Source organism: Protopterus annectens, chromosome 13.part0 (genome assembly GCF_019279795.1).
Source record: "Protopterus annectens isolate FY-2018-M chromosome 13.part0, PAN1.0, whole genome shotgun sequence".
In the NCBI taxonomy this organism is placed as follows: Eukaryota; Metazoa; Chordata; order Ceratodontiformes; family Protopteridae; genus Protopterus; species Protopterus annectens.
This window is the reverse complement of record NC_056747.1, coordinates 508872391-508893367: the sequence shown is the minus strand read 5'-3', so window position 1 is coordinate 508893367 and position 20977 is coordinate 508872391.

Below are 20977 nucleotides of genomic sequence, written 5' to 3'. Positions count from 1 at the left end.
TATTGCTTATTCTAGATATTTATACCAATTTTATTGTATACTGCATACCTGTACTGTATTTCATCGCTATTGGCTCACTGCTGGTTTTCTGCTGTGATAAACACTTCTGTAGTGTTTTCTGCCTAAAATAGCTTCACACCCTCACTCCCTATTGGCATCTTGTCTTTATACCTGCTGGCCTTGCAGTTGCCCGCCCCTACTCTAAATTTGATCTTGGACACTCCTCCCAGTCTAGTGTCATTATCTCATTCTACCTAATACAGAGAGAACATCTGAGAAGGCCAACCCACTTAGTTTCTTTCCTTCTGTTCCTCCTTTCTCCCTTTCTTTAAAAACATTGCCTGTATCTCCTTGTGTTCAGACTGTGCTTCTCAAACATTTTGGAAATATAGAGTATATTTTAGTGCATTTATTAAAACTGCATTTGCCTTAATATGCTACAGCTCAAGTGCTCTAGGTTGCACTGCATCTGAATTGTTTGTGTTGTTTTAGCTGCTTTTCTATATATATAGACTTTTCTGTATATGTAGACTAGCTACTTATTCTACTGTATTACTGCCTCTTAAATAATTTTTCAGTTGTGCACTTGCCTTGCTTCATTCAAAAAGTTTTAAATTGCTAATTTTGTATAGTCGTAATTGCATTTACTGTTTAGGGCTACACACTCAAGTGTGTTAGCCTTTTCTGTGTTTAATTACTGGATTATTGCATTGTTTAGCCTATTTTTTAACAAAAAAAAAATACTATCTTGTTTGCTCGTTTCCCGCCTTTCCTAGCTAGTATAGTCCAGATCCCAGGCTTTGGTGGTTTCAGGACTTTATTTTCTGTGTTCAGAGCTATCCAGACCTTGCTGTGGTAGAGAGAAGTCCTACTGTTTACCAGTGGGAGTGGTGAGCATTGTACTGCCTATCTAACACTAGAGGAGTGGTTTTCAGCTCTGAAATTGTAATTTTATTAGCCATTTTGGGGTGATTTCTATCCCTTTCAACTTTCTGGCTTAAAAACGTGTGTGTTTGCACATTTTTCACATCGGGCAGCACCGCGGGGCTACAGTTAAAGTATTCCAGGTGCCAGAAAGTCTGCTCTTCAAATTTTCCCTTATAACTAGTTGGTTTCTCAGTAGTAGCATACAATCTGACCCCCCCCCCCCCTGTGACTAGCACTTGCTCTAGAACCTGCTGGAAAGCACTAGGAAGCTTTAAACTGATACAAGCACTCAACTCTTCTTGTTAATAAGGAGAAATTAATCATAGGCACTAAACAGCCTATAATTGCAAAGTACTTTGCAAAGGTAAGGGAAAACAGCTCTTGTACTTTACAAAAAAGCACCTAAACAGGCATGTCCAAGGGTCAGCTTCCGGTGATTTCTCCTGTCCACCTGGTGAATCTGGGCATACTGGGGGCAATGCAGCAACTGTCTCATGTACACAGACAACCCTCTCCCCCTACCACCCAACACTACAACTTCCAAGAGATACACTTACATAGCCAAACTGGAAGCAAAGCTCTCTCCAGCCAAGATTGTGCTAGATAGTCAAGAGGAGAAGGTTAACACCTGCACTACACCTCAAGCAGCACATAACCCTTCAAAACCCACACCATCAATATCCACACATAGCAACACTAAAACCATATATGCAGAGGCCCTTAACATTAACTTGCCCAAGCAACAAGCACCTCCAAAGCTGAAAGGCAAATAAACACCAGTCACAACCAAAGTGACACATAGCTCATAGCACCAGTGTGCCCCCCAACAACAGCCCCTAAGGCAAGACAACATACCCAACACTTTAGTCATAGGTGACTCATAGTCAGGCACACTGATGTCCCACTCACCAGGCTGAACAAGGAGAAAATTACAGTCAGCTGCCTGTCAGATGCCAGGATCTGCCACGTAACACATGCACTCAAGTCAGTCCACAACAAGTACAAATATGACTCTGTCATTGTCCATGTTGGAGTGAATGACTTGAGACGTACCTCCCTGGACTACATGAAAAGAGACATGGAAGAGCTCTCGGATCATGTGGCCCAGGCAGGTAAGACCTTAGCCCTGAGTAGCATCCTGCCTTCACCCAGAATGATACCATAGTATAAGTACAAAATGACTGACTTCAACAATTGGCTAAGCTTCTGGTGTCATTCAAAGGGGATCCATTATCTGTCTGCCTGGGATAACATGATCGATAAACCACGATGCTTTGCCAGAGATGGTCTGCACCTGTCACCCCTGGGATTCAGGTTACTGGCTAAAGCTCTTGCCACCCCTATAGTGCCTTTTTTAGGCACGGTTCAAAGGACAAAACCACCACTGTAACAGATACAAGCATGCAAAATCTGAAGGTAATGCTACTCAATGCTAGAAGTCTAAACCTCAAAATACACTCTCTCGAGGCACTCCAAAAGATATCTGTGCAGTAACTGAGACCTGGTTCAAGGCTCCAGAGAGCACCCCTGCAATACCAGGCTACAACTCTTACCAGACTTTTTGGCCACCAAACCAAGACCGAAACACTAAAGGTGGAGGAGTGTCAATATTCACCAAGGATATTCACACCTCCAGGCTAGTTGCCCAACACAATGCATCTGAAATTCTCCAGGTGCAACTAACACTAGGTAAGACTGCAATCCAAACTGTAGCTTGCTACAGGTCCCCCACCATGTCCCAAGCTTCTTGCTACACCTTTCTAAACATACTGGAAAATATTAAGATACAACCAAACACCCTAATACTGGGTGATTTCAACTACCCTGCCATTAACTGGGAAAACTACTCGGGTACCATCACCTTTTCCCAATGGTTCTTGGAATTCATAAATTCCAGTGCCCTGGATCAACTAATCCATTGTCCCACCAGGAGCCCCAATATCCTAGACCTGGTCATTACCAACATGGGAGATAGATGTTCCACACCAGTGGTCACCCCCTCATCGATCAGGTCTGATCGTAAGTTAATCACCCTTGACATCCACATCCCACCCCCACCCCCAAGTAAGGAAACCTCCGTAAAAAACTTCTCCAAAGCCAACTTCATGCTACTCAAGTGAAAAGTGACAAACTTCATGACACCCATGCAGACGGGAGCTGAAAGTTCAACTGCTGAATCCTACACTAAAGCACTGTACGAGCACATCCACTTGTGCATGAATCATGCCATCCCAAATAGAACCAAGACGCTTTCCTCCCAAAAAAGGAAGCCAATCTGGTGGTCCCCTGCTATAAACAAACTATACAACAGAAGGAAGAAACTGTTGCAGAAAAGAGGAAAATCCAGGATGCAAAAAAACACCCTTACCAGCCTCAGTAAGAAGCTGAGATCCCTCATAAAATCCTGCACAGCTAGTTACGAAAATAAAATTGCCAAAGACTCCAAAGACAACCACAAGGCATGCTATAGTTATGTCAAGAATCTAAATGGCAATGCTCAGATCTGCTCTGAACTACAACAGAATGGCATTAAATATACTGATCACAAGGATATTGCCAATATCCTGGCAGATCGATTTAGTGCCAACTTCACCCCCCTCTCACCCCCTAAAGGGCCCATCTCAATAGCAAAAGATTGCCAAATTCCAGTAATCACAGCCACACAGGTAGAAACCGCACTCTCCAAAGCTAAGAATACAGCATCCATGAAACCAGATGACATCCCGGGCTGTGTACTACATGAACTACAAAATGAACTGACACCTCACCTAAGTGTCATATTTAATCATAGCCTCACCTCGGGCCTCATGCCCACTGAGTGGCACACAGCTACAGTTATCCCACTCCACAAGGGGGGGCTCCACCTTGGATCCCAGGAACTACCATCCCATCAGTCTGACGAGCCTGATCTGCAAGGGAATGGTGTTGCATTATCATGGAACTTATAAACAAAGACATTGGCAACCTTCAAACACTGGACTCCAACCCAATTTGGGTTCATGAAGGGCCGATCTTGTCTTCTGAACCTGATTGACTTCTTTAAATCAGTCTCCAGAGCTGTGGATGAGGGTAAGGCAGTCCACCTATCTGGATCTTGCCAAGGCCTTCAACACCATCCCCACACTCTGGAATCATAGATAAACTTACTAAGCTGGGCATAAATCCCTACATCACTTGATGGGTTGCCAACTGGTTTACTGACAGAACCCAGACTGTAAAAGTAGCTGATTCCAAATCCAGCTCCAGACAAGTGACAAGTGGAGTACCTCAGAGTTCAGTCCTGAGACCGCTCTTGTTTGGCATCTACTTCTGTGAAGTACAGGCTAACACTAAGGGACTCTGGATAACAAAGTTCGCAGATGACTGCAAACTGGGAGCCATTATTGAATCCCCAAATGATGTGGATATTCTACAAAAGGGCCTTACAGAAACAGATGCTTGGTGCCAGAGCCATGGGCTCAAGCTTAATGCCAAGAAATTTATAGTTATCCCCTTTGGGAAAAAAACATGTACCCATGAATTACCACATAGGTGGCAGTACACTAAACACCAAAAGTGTGATGAGAGACTTAGGGACACAGGTAGACAGTGGTCTCATCTTCGATAACCACACCACCACAACAGTCAGGAAATCCTTCTATGTGGCACACCTCATCACTAAAGGCTTTTCATCCAGAAAAAAAGAGGTCATTTTCCCACTGTACTCATCCCTCATTAGACCCATTATAGAGTACAATGCCCCATTTGGTATGTACCTCACAAGACATCTGCAACAGCTGGAAAGGCCACAGAAATACCTCACTAAAAGAATCACAGGCCTAAAACAGATGCCCTATGCTGACCGTCTAAAAAAACTCCAGCTATACTCTGTGGCATATTGTCTACTCAGAGGTGAATTCTGCTTAACATACAAGGCCATGTTAAACCCTGAGCTGTTGGACATGCTCCACTTAAAGAAATTCCAATCTCTCAGAGCCACACGCTCCAGGGATCTAAACCTTGTCATCACAATGAACAAAACATGCTGGAGGGATAGGTTCCTGACCCAGAGACTACCCTTACTCTGGAATAGACTGCCCATACATGTCAAGCAGAGCACCTCCTTGGCCCTATTCAAAAGGAACCTTGATGATTGGATGGGAGATAGAAAATTCACCCCAGGGATCATGTCAGTCGTCCTGCTAGATGGGGGTCCAGTGAAGTAGATATTGTGGGAAGAAATATCCAGGGAATTGTTATGGCTAGGCTTGTATAGGCCCTAGGGCCAATAGCCTAGTGCCAACCTATGTGTTGATTATATCAGTAAATAACAGATGTTTGGTATGGGCACCTGTAAAAATGGTCACATCCCATTAGTACATCTGTTCAAGATGCAAATAAATACATTTTTTTGTGAGATTTACAGTAGAAGGGTACAACTAAATAGTTCCACTAAACCACTGAAATGCAACAAACTCCCACAGTGAACTTACCACTTAGAAACTAAAGGCTTGCATTTGACCTTCATTGTGATAGTTTATGTGCAGCAGTAACAAAGGTGTGTGATCAAAATGGTCCTTTGGTGCAGGTGCAAACCAACTATCAATGCATTAGGGAATGTTTTTATTTATCTATACGTTTACCTATCACTTGTGGTAGTGTTTATTTATATACTTAAAACCTTTAAAAATCAAAACATTATGCTATATATGCTGTGTGGTTATAAAAAAGCTGTAAGATCTGCATTCAAAAAGTGATAATTGTTTATAAATATATAGGTATATTCATTCATGCTAGTATGCTTGTGTTTTATCTGGCACATGCAAGTACAGTGTAAGATATACACACTACAAACGATTCCAAAGACGCTTGTAAATGATGTGTTTGTACTCCACTTTATTGCTGTTTTATTTAGAAGTGGCATTAATGGCATGCCTATGATTTTTGACATAACAAAGACCTTGAAAAAAATTAAACTTCAAAAAGAAAAAAAAGGAAGAAAAAATAGTGACTTTGTCAGCCTACATATCCTTTGCTAAAGAGATGAGGTACATAGCAAAATGTCTGACATATACAGAAGCAAAGCAAGCATATAACCATGTCAAGAAATATGTAGAAAGATACTGCTTAACTGTAAATGGAATATCAACAAAGTTGTCACAAAGTAAACTATAGAAATGACAGCAAACATTTTATATTTGTCTATCATGTCTTATGTTTACCTGACAGCCAGTGAAATGACCACAGCATTAACTCTGGAACAGAAAACAATGAATTCCTTTCTATAAACCTGACAATTTATTAGTATGTTGACTATGAGCTCCTACTGGGCCATCAATGTGGCCACTTTTTATGAAAGACTGATAACACAGAACAGCCAAACAACTGATAGTGTGGTTAGAAAATACCTTCTTGATTTTTACCTTAATTATTTGCAAATCCAGTTAAACAATCACATATATACATCTCTTTTAAGACAACCTTTTGAGAATGTAAGAATTTTTGCCTGTTAAGGGAGTCTACACAAGCTAGTAACTATGCTGCATACCCTGATCTGCATCAGCTGACTCTGGTGAAAGACTCTTGGTTAAGTTTAATCCCACCAGTTAGGGAACATATCTTGAACTTAAATCACATATTCCGAAACATGACACATTTCCACTCCACCATTAGTCAGATTATAAAACAAAACTACATCTGCACGTAAATGCTGTTTTTGTGTACACTCAGATTTTAATGAGACCGGCTACATTAATTCTCAGCAGTGTTTAGAAAATCAAGTTTACTGCAGAGATGATAAGAACTACTTTGTAGGTTTCACCACTTTATACATCTATTACGCATTCTTTTCTTTTTATCCCTAACTTAACTTTTCTTGTGCTACCTACTACAATATATCATGTAATTCATTAACCAGGTAATCCTAACAAATATTCTGTTCTTAAGGGAATTTCTGGATTAACGAAGGCAAGATAGTGGAAGCTGTGTGTGTGGGTGTGAAATGCCTCAGTTACATATACCTGGTGGCTAGAGAGAACTTAGGAAATACCTGGTGGCTAGACACAAACCCTGTACCTTGGGTAGCAGGTAGCAACAACTTGAATTCCCTACCCACCACCACTTGTGAAATGTTTGCCTTAATTTTTGTTGTGTTCTGTTTCTCATAAAATCTGTCATTTTCTGCATTTTGAATTCACTAATGACAGGCATTTGAATTTCAGACTTCATATTCTTCAGAAAAACACAAAACCTTTTATTCTAGCAATTTTCTAAGATCAATATTTGAAATTTGTCCCTATGTCTGGTGCTGTATTTCCCCATTATTGGCTTTGTCCAGGTTTTTTGTGCTAAGAGGTTGAGAGCTATAGTAAGAACTGAATTCACTGAATATGTTTGGGGGCAGTATTCCCCCATTATTGGCTTTGTCTAGGTGTTTTGTACTAAGAGGTTGAGAGCTATGGTGAGAACTGAATTCACTAAATGATAGCCATTTAAGTTTCAGTCTACCTCTTCAAGAAACAGCAGGTTTGGGATAGTGGTATGTTGCTGTAGTGCACAGGGCCCTGGGTTCAAGACTTGGCAGTGAAATGCATGCTGGTAACACAGCATTTTATTCTAGCAACTTTCCATGATTATACAAGCAATGTTTAAATGTGTCCCTAGTTTTGGGGCTTTTGGTCCCCCCCCCCCCATAAAGTTTGGCTTTTTCCAGATTTCTTGTGCTTTAAAATTGAGAGATACAGTTGAGTGTCGAGTGGATTTTATAAGGAGCTGAGACATTGAAGAGAAGTTTAGTGCTGCTTAATGTTGCATCTGCTTGAATTGTTAATAGCACAGCAGGTAGTTTACTTGCTTTTGATGCAGAAGGCTGTGGGTTCTACTCCCACAGTATATCAAAGCATTGCTGATACTGTACTGTGTTGTACTTTTAAAGGGGGTGGATGCTACAATCCTGAGAATGTCCTCTTTGGTGGAGATACCTAGTAATGATGAACCTGTTATCAGTTTGCTATCCATTCCCTATTACTAGTTTATCATTTTTTTAATGTAACATAGGCAATTTATTCCTCAAGGGCAACAGCCACTTTATTTGTAGATGAAATAATGAAATATAAAGTTGTTTGCTAGCAGCAACCTCTGCATTAGTTACTTATTTCTTTAACATGGAATTATTTAGATGACTTTTACTTCTGCATAGATTGTGCATATTTACGAATACTGGTGGATTGTAGAAGTTGAGTAAACTTTTATGATGAAAATGTTTTGAATTGGGCAGTTTTGTCATTACTGGTGCATGCATTTTGTTTCATAGTTTACTGGAAAAATGTTCAAAACAAATTTAAAACACCCTCTAACAACTGTACTGCATTATACAAGGAATATAATGTAATACAATCAGGAAGGTGTATCAAAGAACACATGTATGTTTCCTGTACAAGTGGCCTATGATTGGAAAACAATCCAAAGTTAATCTTTATCTGCCGCTGGTCAGATGCATTTTCTTTGAATGCAGGTTTCAATGCTGTTTCAGTGAATGTGAGTTTCAAGGGCAGAGAACTTTTAATGCTAATTCCATTGTGGGACTGCATTGCTTTGTTTAGCAGATGTCTATTAGTGTTTGTGCTGTAAAATGTAAAGTAAAACTTTTAAATGAAATCCAAATGATTGCAAAAGTAAATCAGTATGCACATTATGGTGTTTATGATAAATGGGGCAAAATAGCCAAGTAATGGAATATTGGAATAGCTGCAGGGGGTAGACCCCATTCGACCATGATTTTGTGAGGGGAGAAGGGTGGCAAACTCAGACAGCTTCAGCTGAACTATACCTCTCAACTGTCCAGATTTTTCCAGAATGAATAGCTGTTTGCTTCTTATTTTTGGCTTGTTCCTCATAGAATTTGCATTTTTTTTCTGGCAAGTCATTTAGAAATGAAGTCACTAAATAATGAGTTTAAGACTTCATACCCTTCAGAAAAATGCATGCTAAAGCAAGACCTGGTATTCTGTCAACTGTCTAAGTTTATACAAGAGCAATTTTTAACACTGTCTGTATGTTCCCCCAATATATTTGGCCTTGTCCTGATTTCCTGTGTTAAGAGGTTGAGAGGTACGGGCAAATAAATCACTTTATAGAATTAGGTAAAACCAAACCTCTCAATTGTCCCCAATTTTGTCTCAAAATGTTGCTCTCCCCAAATAATCCCTCTGCAAAATGGCAAATTTGGAAGAAAATGTGGAGGGTTTACAATTAATAAATAATTGTAATGATCAGAGTTATAGATTACTTTTAATGTCAGTAATGCATGTATATTCTCTTATTTTGTCAGCTGCTCAAGTTAGTACTAATATTAAAAATGCGTCCCATCTTTGACAGGTTCCCAGCTGTATTGTGTGGATATTTTATACTTCTGCATCACATTTTAGTCCGTTTTTCTTAAAATTGTGGTTTTCTGGCAAATTACAGGCAAATCATTAAAGACTGAAGTTAGAATATAATGACATACATTTGAGTTTCAGAGTTCATACCCATCAGAAAATGAATACTAATGCAAGACCTACTATTCTGTTATCTTTCTAAGTTTATAAGAGCAATATTTAAAAATTGCCCTTATTTTTGGGCCTTTGCCCACTTCTATTAATGGCTTTGTCCAGCTTTCTTGCTCTGAGGTTGAGAGGTTTGAGAAATGTGTCAGGACCATCACCATCAGCCAGAGACATTTCAAATTGTGACATACTTGTTGAACCCCATGCCTCCACGTAGTGACTCTGGATGTGTCCAAGCAAGGCAAGGAGCAGTTATGCAGTGTAAGTGTGCAGAGTATCCCCCCAGTCAAGGCAGACACAAGTACTGCAGTGGCTTTTCATCTGTCCTTGATTTTGCAGAATGTTCTGGTTTCCTGTCATAATTTTATACTTTTGATTTATGCTTCTTCTTATTCAGAAAATACATGTTGCAGTGCCTGTTGCTCTGCCTTTAAGTAGCAATGCTTTAATGACTATCAGGTAAGCTTGTCTGAGACAGTAAGATGCAAGTAAGCTTTAATAAGCACACTGTTAAAGAGTTACCAGCATTGAAAGCCTTTTTGTTGTTGCCATGCAGAGAATGTTTACATAACTAGATAGCGTATAAGCCTTGGGTATTGAAATGCATGACAGTATTTGTAATAAAGGACAGGATTACAGTATTTTCAGAAGCTCATTACATTTGTTGGAGCCTTGCAGTCATCTTTGCAGGCTTTACCCATAAACTAAACAGAATGACATCTATCATGTGTGGTCCATAACCTGTGCAGTAATCCTTTAAGCAATTTGTCTTGAGCTTGTTTCTTGTTTGCTGTTCATTTTTTACTTTGATCATGTTTTCCCCATGAAACAAGTAGACAGTTGTCAGGCAGCAGGTCTTTTTTGGATAAGAAACATTTTTACAAGTGGAGGTATCACAGAGATTGCTACTTTCAGCATGTTACTTGGTACTTTATAAAGCTGAATATAAATTATAATTAGAACTGCAGTGCAAGGAAAAGTGGTTTGAGTTGAGTGCTGCTTGTTTTTTTATACTTGATTTTGACTGGCATTCCAGTAATGTATTTAAAAAGTAATTTATTTGTTCATGCCTCACAACCTTTTTGTTTCCATCTAGATATTAAGTAAGCTGTCATGTAGCCAATGCATTGAAATATTTTTTTCTTCTACACTTAATTTTGTCTTGATTGGACTCTCACAATGATGGTTTGGCACCTAGAGCAGCGTATTTAATTAAAGTCCCAGTTTTTGCTTTTTTAAGCATAGCTCCACCCCTTTATAGTTGGCCACACTCCTTCCTGATGGTCCCACCCATTCAGCTGTCTCCTGCAGTCCCCCTTTGATTTGAGGTCACCAGTCGCCACTGACTTTTTCCCTTCTTGGTTAAAGCACTTTTAAAATATTCATTTAATTTATTTGTTCATTTGTTCATTGCTTGTATGAAAAGGTGAACTAGAGCATTGTAGCCCTTTTTCTGTCATGATCCTTTTACAAATAAAGCAAACCAAATTATATAAAGGTCACAATAACAGCAGAAATCATCATCATCATCATCATCATCTTCTTTTGGCTGTTCCAGTTAGGGGTCGCCACAGCGAATCATCTGTTTCCATTTCTTCCTGTCCTCTGCATCATGCTCTTTCACACCAACTGCCTGCATGTCCTCTCTCACCACATCCATAAACCTTATCTTAGGAATTCCTCTTTTCCTCTTACCTGGCAGCTCCATCCTTAGCATCCTTTTCCCAATATACCCAGCAACCCTCCTCAGCACATGTCCAAACCAATGCAATCTCGCCTCTCTTGCTTTGTCTCCAAACTGTCCAACCTGAGCTGACCCTCTAATATACTGATTCCTAATCCTGTCCATCCTAGTCACACCCAGTGCAAATCTTAACATCTTTAACTCTGCCACATCCAGCTCTGACTCCTGCCTTTTTGTCAATGCTACCGTCTCCAACCCATATAACATAGCTGGTCTCACTACCCTCTTGTAGACCTTCCCTTTCACTCTTATTGGTACCCATCTGTCACAAATCACTCCTGACACTCTTCTCCACCCATTCCACCCTGCCTGTACTCAACAGCAGAAATATAATTACATAATACAATATCAACATAGAAATAAAATAAATAGGAATAACATAACAAAGGATCCTTTACATTTAATCACTCCTAACAACCTCACACAACACCACTAGCCTAGTCACGAAAGTTCATAAATCACAAGTCAAGTCAGCACATTCTTGTAAAACAAACCAAAAAAAAACTGTACCAAAGGAAAATCCACAGAGGCTCCAAAAAAGATGTCAGAAATAATAACACTGAATATTTATTAAAAATCAGTTAAGTGCTTTCAACCAACTCAATATAAGGACTTTATCAGAAGTAAAATTAACCAATGCACAGTGTTTTTTTTATTCTAGTAGATCAATTAGGCTACTGAATTTAAAGACAAAATGTCTGAAAAATACTATGCATTGTCTATACTATAACACATGTCTAATAAAACATATGTAAGAAAAACTAAATGCATTTATATAAAATAATCATGACCAAATCCCCTAGAGCCATATATTACACTGTCAAGAGGCTAGCCTTGCCACAGAGCACAGTCTGTGATCCATGTTGTAACACCATCATATTGGGTGACTTCATCTACCCGAATATAGACTGGGAACATTACTCAAGCCCTAACTTTCTAGCCCAATGGTTCCTGGAGTTCATAAATTCAAATGCCATGGAACAGCTAGTCACTGTTCCCACGAGAGGAGAAAATATACTAGATCTCATTATCACAAACATGGGGACAAAATGCTCCACACCGGAAGTATGTCCCTCATTGGTGAGATCTGATCATAAACTAATCTCACTGGAAATCCACATCCTGCCCCCACCCCAAACAAAAAAGACCACAGTGAAGAACTTCTCTAAAGCAAACTTCACACTACTCAAGACTGGTTTGGTATCCTTCAAGGCCCCTGAACCAGTGGAAACCACAACCCAAGCTGCGGAAGCCCTTACAAATACCTTCTATGAACACCTCCAGGACTGCATGGATCAGGCAATCCCAAATAAAACCAAGACTGTTTCCACAAAGGGCAAACGTCCAGTCTGGTGGACCCCAGCCATTAACAAACTTTACAATAAGAGGAGAAAGCTATTACATGATAGAACAAAATCCATAAAAGGGAAGTTACCCCTGATCATTATTAGTAAAAAAATACGAGCACTCATAAAATCAACTAGGGCCAATTTTGAGAGAAAAATTGCCATGGATTCAAAGGACAATCATAAGGCCTTTTTCGGCTATGTTAGGAACCTGGGTGGAAACTCCCAGATATGCTCAGAATTAGTCCAAAATGATACAAAAATCACTGAACCCACAGACATTGCCAACATACTGGCAGACAGGTTCAGTGCAAACTTCACCCCCCTCCCCTAAAGGAGAGATAACTATCCCAGCGGAGTGTAGCCTCCCAGACATCTCAAATGCGCAGGTGAAAGCTGCTCTCTCTAAAGCTAAAAACACAGCATCAATGGGACCGGATGGTGTCCCCGGCGGTGTGCTACATGAGCTAAATGAGGAATTAGACCCGCACATAAGGCAGCTGTTTAATCTCAGCTTTACCACAGGATACATGCCCAAGGAGTGGCGTACGGCAACTGTGGTCCCACTCCACAAAGGCGGTGCCTCTACGGACCCATAAGCTTAACAAGTCTAGTCTGCAAAGCTATGGAGAGGATCATAATGGAGCTCATAAACAAAGATATAGGGGACTTGCAGACATTGGACCCGACCCAGTTTGGCTTCGTCAAGGGCAGATCATGCCTTTTGAACTTGGTTGACTTCTTCGAAACAGTCACCAAGGCCATTGATGAGGGAAAGGCAGTCCATACAGCCTACCTTGACCTTGCAAAGGCTTTCGACATAATACCCCACTCAGGTATTGTAGAAAAACTTACCAGCTTAAATGTAAACCCATATGTCACAAGATGGGTTGCAAACTGGCTTAAGGACAGAACCCACAGGGTTAGAGTTGCTGGCACTATGTCAGACTCCAAGCCGGTCACAAGTGGTGTCCCACAGGGCTCGGTCCTTGGCCCCCTATTGTTCGGCATCTACTTCTCAGAAGTACAGGCCAACATGGGAGGACTTTGGCTGACAAAGTTTGCAGATGACTGCAAACTGGGCCATAGTGGAAAGTGCATCGGACACGGATATCCTTCAGAAGGGACTCACGGAAACAGATAGCTGGTGCCAGAGCCATGGCCTGAAGTTAAACGCCAAAAATGTATAGTCATACCCTTCGGGAAAAACAAGGTAACCCCAAGCTACCATATAGGTGGCAATCCACTAAGCACAGAAGAGGTTATCAGGGACCTGGGGACCCAGGTTGACAGTGGCCTTTCTTTTGACACTCGCGTTGCTAAAGTGGTTAGAAAGACCTTCTACATTGCCCACCTGATCATGAAGGGATTCACATCCAGATCTAGTGAGGTCATTGTTCCCCTGTACTCTTCACTTATCAGACCAATGATCGAGTACAATGCCCCATTCGGGATGTATCTCACCCGACATCTGCAGCAATTGGAGAGACCCTAAAAGTTCCTCACCAAAAGGATAAAGGGACTCCAAAATCTGTCATATGCTGCCAGATTGAAGAAACTCCAGCTCTATTCAGTTGCATACCGTCTGCTCAGAGGTGACATGTGCCTGACACACAAGGCCATGTCCAACCCGGAATTAATGGACATGCTCCACCTCAAAACATCCAAATCCACCAAAACCACTAGAGCAAGCGACTTAAACCTTAGCACGGATATAAATAGGACGTGCTGGAGGGATAGATTTATCACTCAGAGACCCCCTATGCTGTGGAATAAAATCCCAGTCCATGTGAGGCAGAGCACCTCGCTGGCTCTGTTCAAGAGAAATCTTGACCTGTGGATGGGAGATCGTAGGTTTACCCCGGGAATCATCTCTGTGTCACTGCTGGACAGAGGCACAACAAACTAATGGGCACAGTATTTTTTCATATAAGGGGTGGCGTAAGCCACAAAACTTTAGGCTAGGCTTATACATGCCTTAGGGCAGATAGCTTAGTATAAACCTATGAACCTATGTTCTCCCATTTTGAGGATACTGTGCACCACAGTAGATGCCCAAAGAGGTTGGTCTATATGACTCTTCTCCTAAAGGGCAAAATGTAGAGTCTGTGTTGCTGCCCACAGTTCCAATCATTGGTGAGTTTGAGACAGAAGCACTCAGCATGGTTTTTGAGGTGGGAGGAATCCACAGAGACATGGGGAGAACATGTAAACTCCAAACAGGCATTGGCTGGAGTTCAGGATTGAACCTTGTACCTTGTGTATAGGAGTTGTAGACCTTAACCATTATGCCAGCTGGTCTTCTTTTTCAAGTGCACATAAGACAGTGGTAATGGCAAGAAATTGGGGAAATCAGAAGAAGCTGAGAGCTAAGATAGAAGGGATGACAGTGCAACAGGTTAACAGCTTCAAGTATATGGGAGGGGTGATTGAGAAGAAGGGAAGTCTGAATGTAGAGGCCAAAGCTGGAATCAGAGGGGCTGCCACCAACTGGCATAGAGTGTCAGGTGTAGTGTATGACAGAAGAATGCCAAAGAAGTAGAAAAGTAAGGTGTACAAAACAGCAGTGCATCCTGGACAGTAAAGGCAGAGCAGATGAGCAAGTTAGAAGTGATGGAATGATGTGCCTGAGATGGGTGGTAGGATGCACACTGTGGGACAGGTGAAGAAATTATGACATTAGAGCAGAAGCCATAGTAGCTCCATTTACAGACAAGATTAAAGAGAACAGATTCCGGTGGTTCAGGCACGTGTGAAGAAAAGCAGAAGATAATCTGATGAAGAAGATTTGGGACAGAAAGGAAGTAGGTAAGAGGAAATTAGGGCATCCAGCAAAAAGGTGGATGGATTGTGTGAAAGAAGATCTGCTACAGTTAGGTATGAGTGTTGAAGAAGGCAGGAGTATAGCACTGAATCAAGAGAGATGGCAACACTTAACACAACACCACAACCCCATGTAGAAAATGGGAAAAGGGAGTTGATGATGATGATGGTAAAATAATTATATGAAAATCTGGATGGCACTGATTCATGTTAAGTATAACTTGTTACAAATTTTGTCTAATCTAAAAAATATACATGAATAAATATAACCATACTTATAAATTAGCTGCTTTCATCCTAAGCAATGAACTAAGGATACAGAATCATTTAACCAAGGTGGGTTATAGGCATTAAGCCTGCATTGCCATAATGATTCCTTATATTCCAGTTTATTTTCCCAAGTTCCACTTCTGGGGTTTAACCCAACAATTTCCAGTATCAAAAACCAGATATTTGACAAAACCATTATAACTTAAGGAGTGTTTGTATAACACATTATTCTCATTCTTATTTAAAATGCCATAGTTATGTTCATAAATTTTCCTTCGCAGTTCCCTATATGTTATTTTCTACATAAAATCTTGAACAGTTTGAGCATGTGGCAAAATAAACAACCCCTTTACTATGACAGCTACCTGACCTAGGTGTGGTAACTAGCTTTAAATGATTACGTAGTCAGTCATTACGTAGGCAAAACCTGTCCCCGCTATATATGTTGACACATTGCCTACAAAACCCACACTTGGGTTTAACTTTGGAACACTTATGCATTTAAACAGTTTCAATAGTGCATGTACATTTCTGTTCTCTTCCAATAGAGCACAATGTGGCTACATTTCAAGCAGCACTCTGCAAATACCCTTTTCAACACATGCGTCTGTACAAGCAGTTTGATCTACGCATGACATACAGTTCTAATACAGTTGTAACACAAGCATCTTATATAAATCATGCTGATATTCACAAATGACATAATTATTTACAAAATTCCAGCTTGCTGGGCTGGCAGTATCTCATTTCATCACAATTAGTATAAACTATGACAAAATATGCAAGTATGGCAATTACATTTTTTTCCTTGATAATTTGATTACTTAGTTAACTTATTACTGTTGTTTAATGCTGTACTTTCCAGCACACTTGTCATCCTGCAACATGACTACATTGTTCAGTCTTGATACCCATTTGTCAGTGTGTTATCAGCAGACTTCCTATGTCATCCTGACACATGACTACATTGTCTTGTGATACCCATTTGTCAGTGTGTTATCACAGACTTCCTACATAGTTAAGATACATGATGATGTTTGTCAAATGTTAGTTTGCTGTGTTAAAATATGCGTATCACTAGTAAAAAAACAAGCATTTCTGTGCAGTAGACAGCTATCCCACTAGAAGGGAACTATAGTATTTTTTTTCTGAGTTCATGTTCTTAATTGTTTCTGTATACTTAGCATCAAAATCAGAAAACATTTCAGTGGGCATGTGTATGAGTGTGGAATCCCCTTCCAAGGTGTATTCAGTATGCTAACATAGCGCAAGCACCTCGACCATTACTGTGATCACACCTGTACTATGTGTATTCACGGAGTTAAACGGGCTGTCTGTCAAGGGGGCAGAACACAATCAGTGCTTCTTCCATTTTAGTCCACATACAGTGTTAACTACGAAGTGAAGGATGGACATTAATGCCATAGAACAATTTGACAATTGCATCCTCTTTTCTCAGGATAATCTCTATCAATGTCCACTGACAGGATCTAACATATTATAATATGGGTTTGTATTTAAATAAGCACCCTGAGAATAGAAAAGGCAGACTATATGATGGCAGCAGACAGATACTGTAGAGCCATAAATAAGTGTAGGTTGCTAATAGCTGTTTTGTAATAAAGGGGGGTTCCATGATGCCGAAGAGGGACAGGGCAAAAAGTGATGCCAGAAAGCATTTCTTTACAGAAGTAGTGTTTTAGAGGCTGAATAAATACACAACAAAGGTGACAAGGGGAATCACAGTGGAAGCATTCAAGAGAGTTTAGTAAAAAAGAAGGAAACTATAAACAGAGACTTCAGGTTAAGGCATGTATGTATGTTGTGATTACATGCATTCAGTCAGTGGCCTTGAGATATGGGATCAGGCAAGGGACAGGAGCAGTCTGTCCATCTTGGAGCTTACTGTCTGCTATTGGGATAGTTTCTGAGCTCAAGACATTGTGCACTGATTTCTAACTGTGGTCAAAGGGAAGTCCAAGTCATCCATGCTAAACAAGTCCAGGAATGTACGCACACCTGCAGCAGGTGCTGCATGGAAGTATGACAACTACCACCTTTTATTACACCAACAGTTTGATTGTGGGGAATGCTAAGCTGCATATCCACCCATGCTATAAAGGAGTAGCTAGCCATTGTTGCCTATTTCTCATAATAGATGTTGAATTTCTAAACGATAGTGTCCACATAGTGTGGACTGAGCTGGTAGAGGGTGACATACACAGCACAGCATTAATAAAATTAAGAAGAAATAGGGAAGCACTGGATGGGAAGTAGCCAACTGAAATGGAGGTCACAGGAACTAGTTTAAAAGTAGAAAACTGAGTGGACTGACATGGTTCAGTGCTTCTTATTTGTCATCATTTTCATTGATTCTGCATATGGCTGCAATACTCATATTGAACACACACACACACACACACACGCACACGCACACACGCGCACACACGCACACACGCGCACACACACACACACACACACACACACACACACACACACACACACACACACACACACACAAACGTTTTCATTACTTGGTGCCCACTCCAGTACTAAGCATGGGTATAATTTTCCACAGTTGTTATTACATGTAGCACAAGTAAATCTATAATGAAAGGTTTGATATTTTTGCAGCCTTCAGCTCTAGACATGAGCTATTAATTGACTGCCAGAAACCACCTTTATGCAAACAACTGAACAGTGAATAGATTGCTTAACTTCAAGTTTTAAGTAGATGAATTTCTGTAATTTGATTGAAGAAGTTCAAACCAAGTCATGGTCAATATGACTATAAAACTGAAACTGGAACTATGAAACACTCCTTGTTAATGTACAGAAGCATCATTTTGTTATATTTAAGTAAGGTATGTTGCACCTGTTTAAGTTTTCATCTGATCCAAGAAGTTCTCATATAACTTATATTTTTGTAAGCTCCACAAGCTTGTCAGTCAACAGGCAATTATATATTTTGAGATAATAGAGAAAAAAGATATTCACGCAAGAAGCAAAAGATACATTATTACAAATTAAAATAGCATATTCCTCATCATACCAATTATTTCATAATTTATCCCGTCAATATCTTAATTCTTCAGAAGAATCTGGCAAAAAATTTGAAGTAGGGGCTGCAAAGATTTGATATTTTGTGTTGCTTTTAGCATATCAGAAAAAGCAAAACAAAAGTAGCCACATTTCTTCACAATAGTGGTAATGACAATAAATGTATTTAGCACATACAATCTTACTGAAGCTCAAAATTATTTGGAAGGCAGTCATAAAAGAAAGATTCAAGAAAGACTTGCAATATATTCATCATTTATTTATTTACTTTTACCAGAAACTAGGGGCATCAAGAAACAATAGATACATATAAATAAGGGAGTTAAGACTTAAGTCTTAGGTTAATACTGCACTATACCTGGCAGCAACAGGAATGTGTTTTTAAAACCTACAGTTTTTAGAACTTAAAGCTTTTTGTGTTTCACAACATTGGCCTGTTGTAGGGTGCTGTGCTGTGTCACTAACTGAGAGTAACTAAGACCAGAGTGATCATTGCAGCAAGACAGCAGCCAAGAAGTCAGTCAGCACATTGTGGGTGTGGGACGGGGACAGTAAAGGAAGTACACAAGTTCACCAACTGTATAAGCACAAAGAAACATGTGTCCTGCTGTGTTGCTCTGTCAGTTCCCTTTTCTGCCTTGCCCTGTCTACAGCAGATGGGCCAGAAGTGAATAAGTAAGATTTCTCTACTTACTAAAAAGACTGTTACCCCAGTGTTATATCCATTTGTAAATGTTTTTGAAGTGGTTTCTGCTCATTGATTTAGAGAAACACAGCTTCACAGCATCTGGTGGCCATGCACTGAAATATTGTGCTTTGGCTTGCCACCAGTGTCATTACAAGTCCATTAAGTACTTTTTTGCTGTTTTGCACTTAATTTTCTATATTACTAAGTGTTTATATGCTAGCACTGCTAAGTTTCTACATATTGAAGTGTTTATTTTGCCTTATATCCAAACTTTATTTTACTATTTTATCACTTTGGTTTGCACTCTAGTGGAAGTACAGGAGAACCGAGTAATTTATTTTCTTTGCTTGTATAAAGTTGTTGCTTTTGGGCAATACTTGATATCTCGTGGCAGTGGTTATCTGTGCCCTGTATAGACATAGGTGCTCCAAATCTCACTTTTCCCTATAAAAATAACCTCTAAAATGTATTGAGTACTGATGAGTTGCATGATGTACCCCTAGTTTGCATACAGAAAAACATTGCAAATGTTTAGACCCAGATTGTCGTTTTTACCTGTATAGCACCTAAGCAAATCAGTTGTAAATGCCTCAGGTACCACTCCCCTTTCAGTTCAAATAATAAACACATGGAACCATGGATTTGCACTTTCCTATTATTTCTGTAGCCAGCTTGGATGAAATTGGCATCCTGAGACAATGAATCAATTTTTATGTTCATTGACAATCACCTAATTCTTAAGCAATCTGAAACAGAATGTGAGAGATGTAGTTATACAGTGTCATTGAAGACAAAGCCCTCGCATACAGATGCTAACTATTCCAAAAAGGTTGTCAGCAACAGCCAACGCAACACTTCATCTACTACACATATTACAGACTAAACACATAGACCCACATATGCTGAGGGTCTTAAAACTAATCTACTTAAACCTCAAATGCCTCCCAGATGCAACTATTGCCAACAGATACCCACAGCAACCTCAAAAAAAAAAAAAAAAATCAACTCAAGCAGACCCACCACAAATTATGCATCTATAACTCATGTTGTCTCTGCAAAAAAAGGACATAAGGCAGATCTCCACACCACCGAACATCCTAGTCATAAGAGAATCTATTGTAAGACACAATGATGCAGCACTCCCTAGGCTGAGCAAGGATACAGTCATGGTCATTTGCCTATCAGAGGGCCTAGATTTGTCACATGATGCATGCACTTAAGTCCTTGCACCACAAGTACACATATGACACAGTCATAATACACATTGTAGTAATTGACCTTAGACAACCTCACTTGACTATATAAAGAGAGACATGATGGAGCTCTCAGAATATGTGTCTTAGACAGTTATGAATCTAGCCCTCAGGAGCATTTTATCTTCACCTAGATTGACGCCAAAATATGATCAAAGGATGATTGACTTCAACAACTGGATTAGCTTCTGGTGTCATTCAAAGGGGATACAGTGTGTATATATATATATATATATATATATATATATATATATGCCTGGGGTGGACATGGTAGGCCGTCCAAACTGCTTTGCCATGGATGGCCTGCCCCTGTTTCACAAAGCCTTTGTATATTGTCAAAA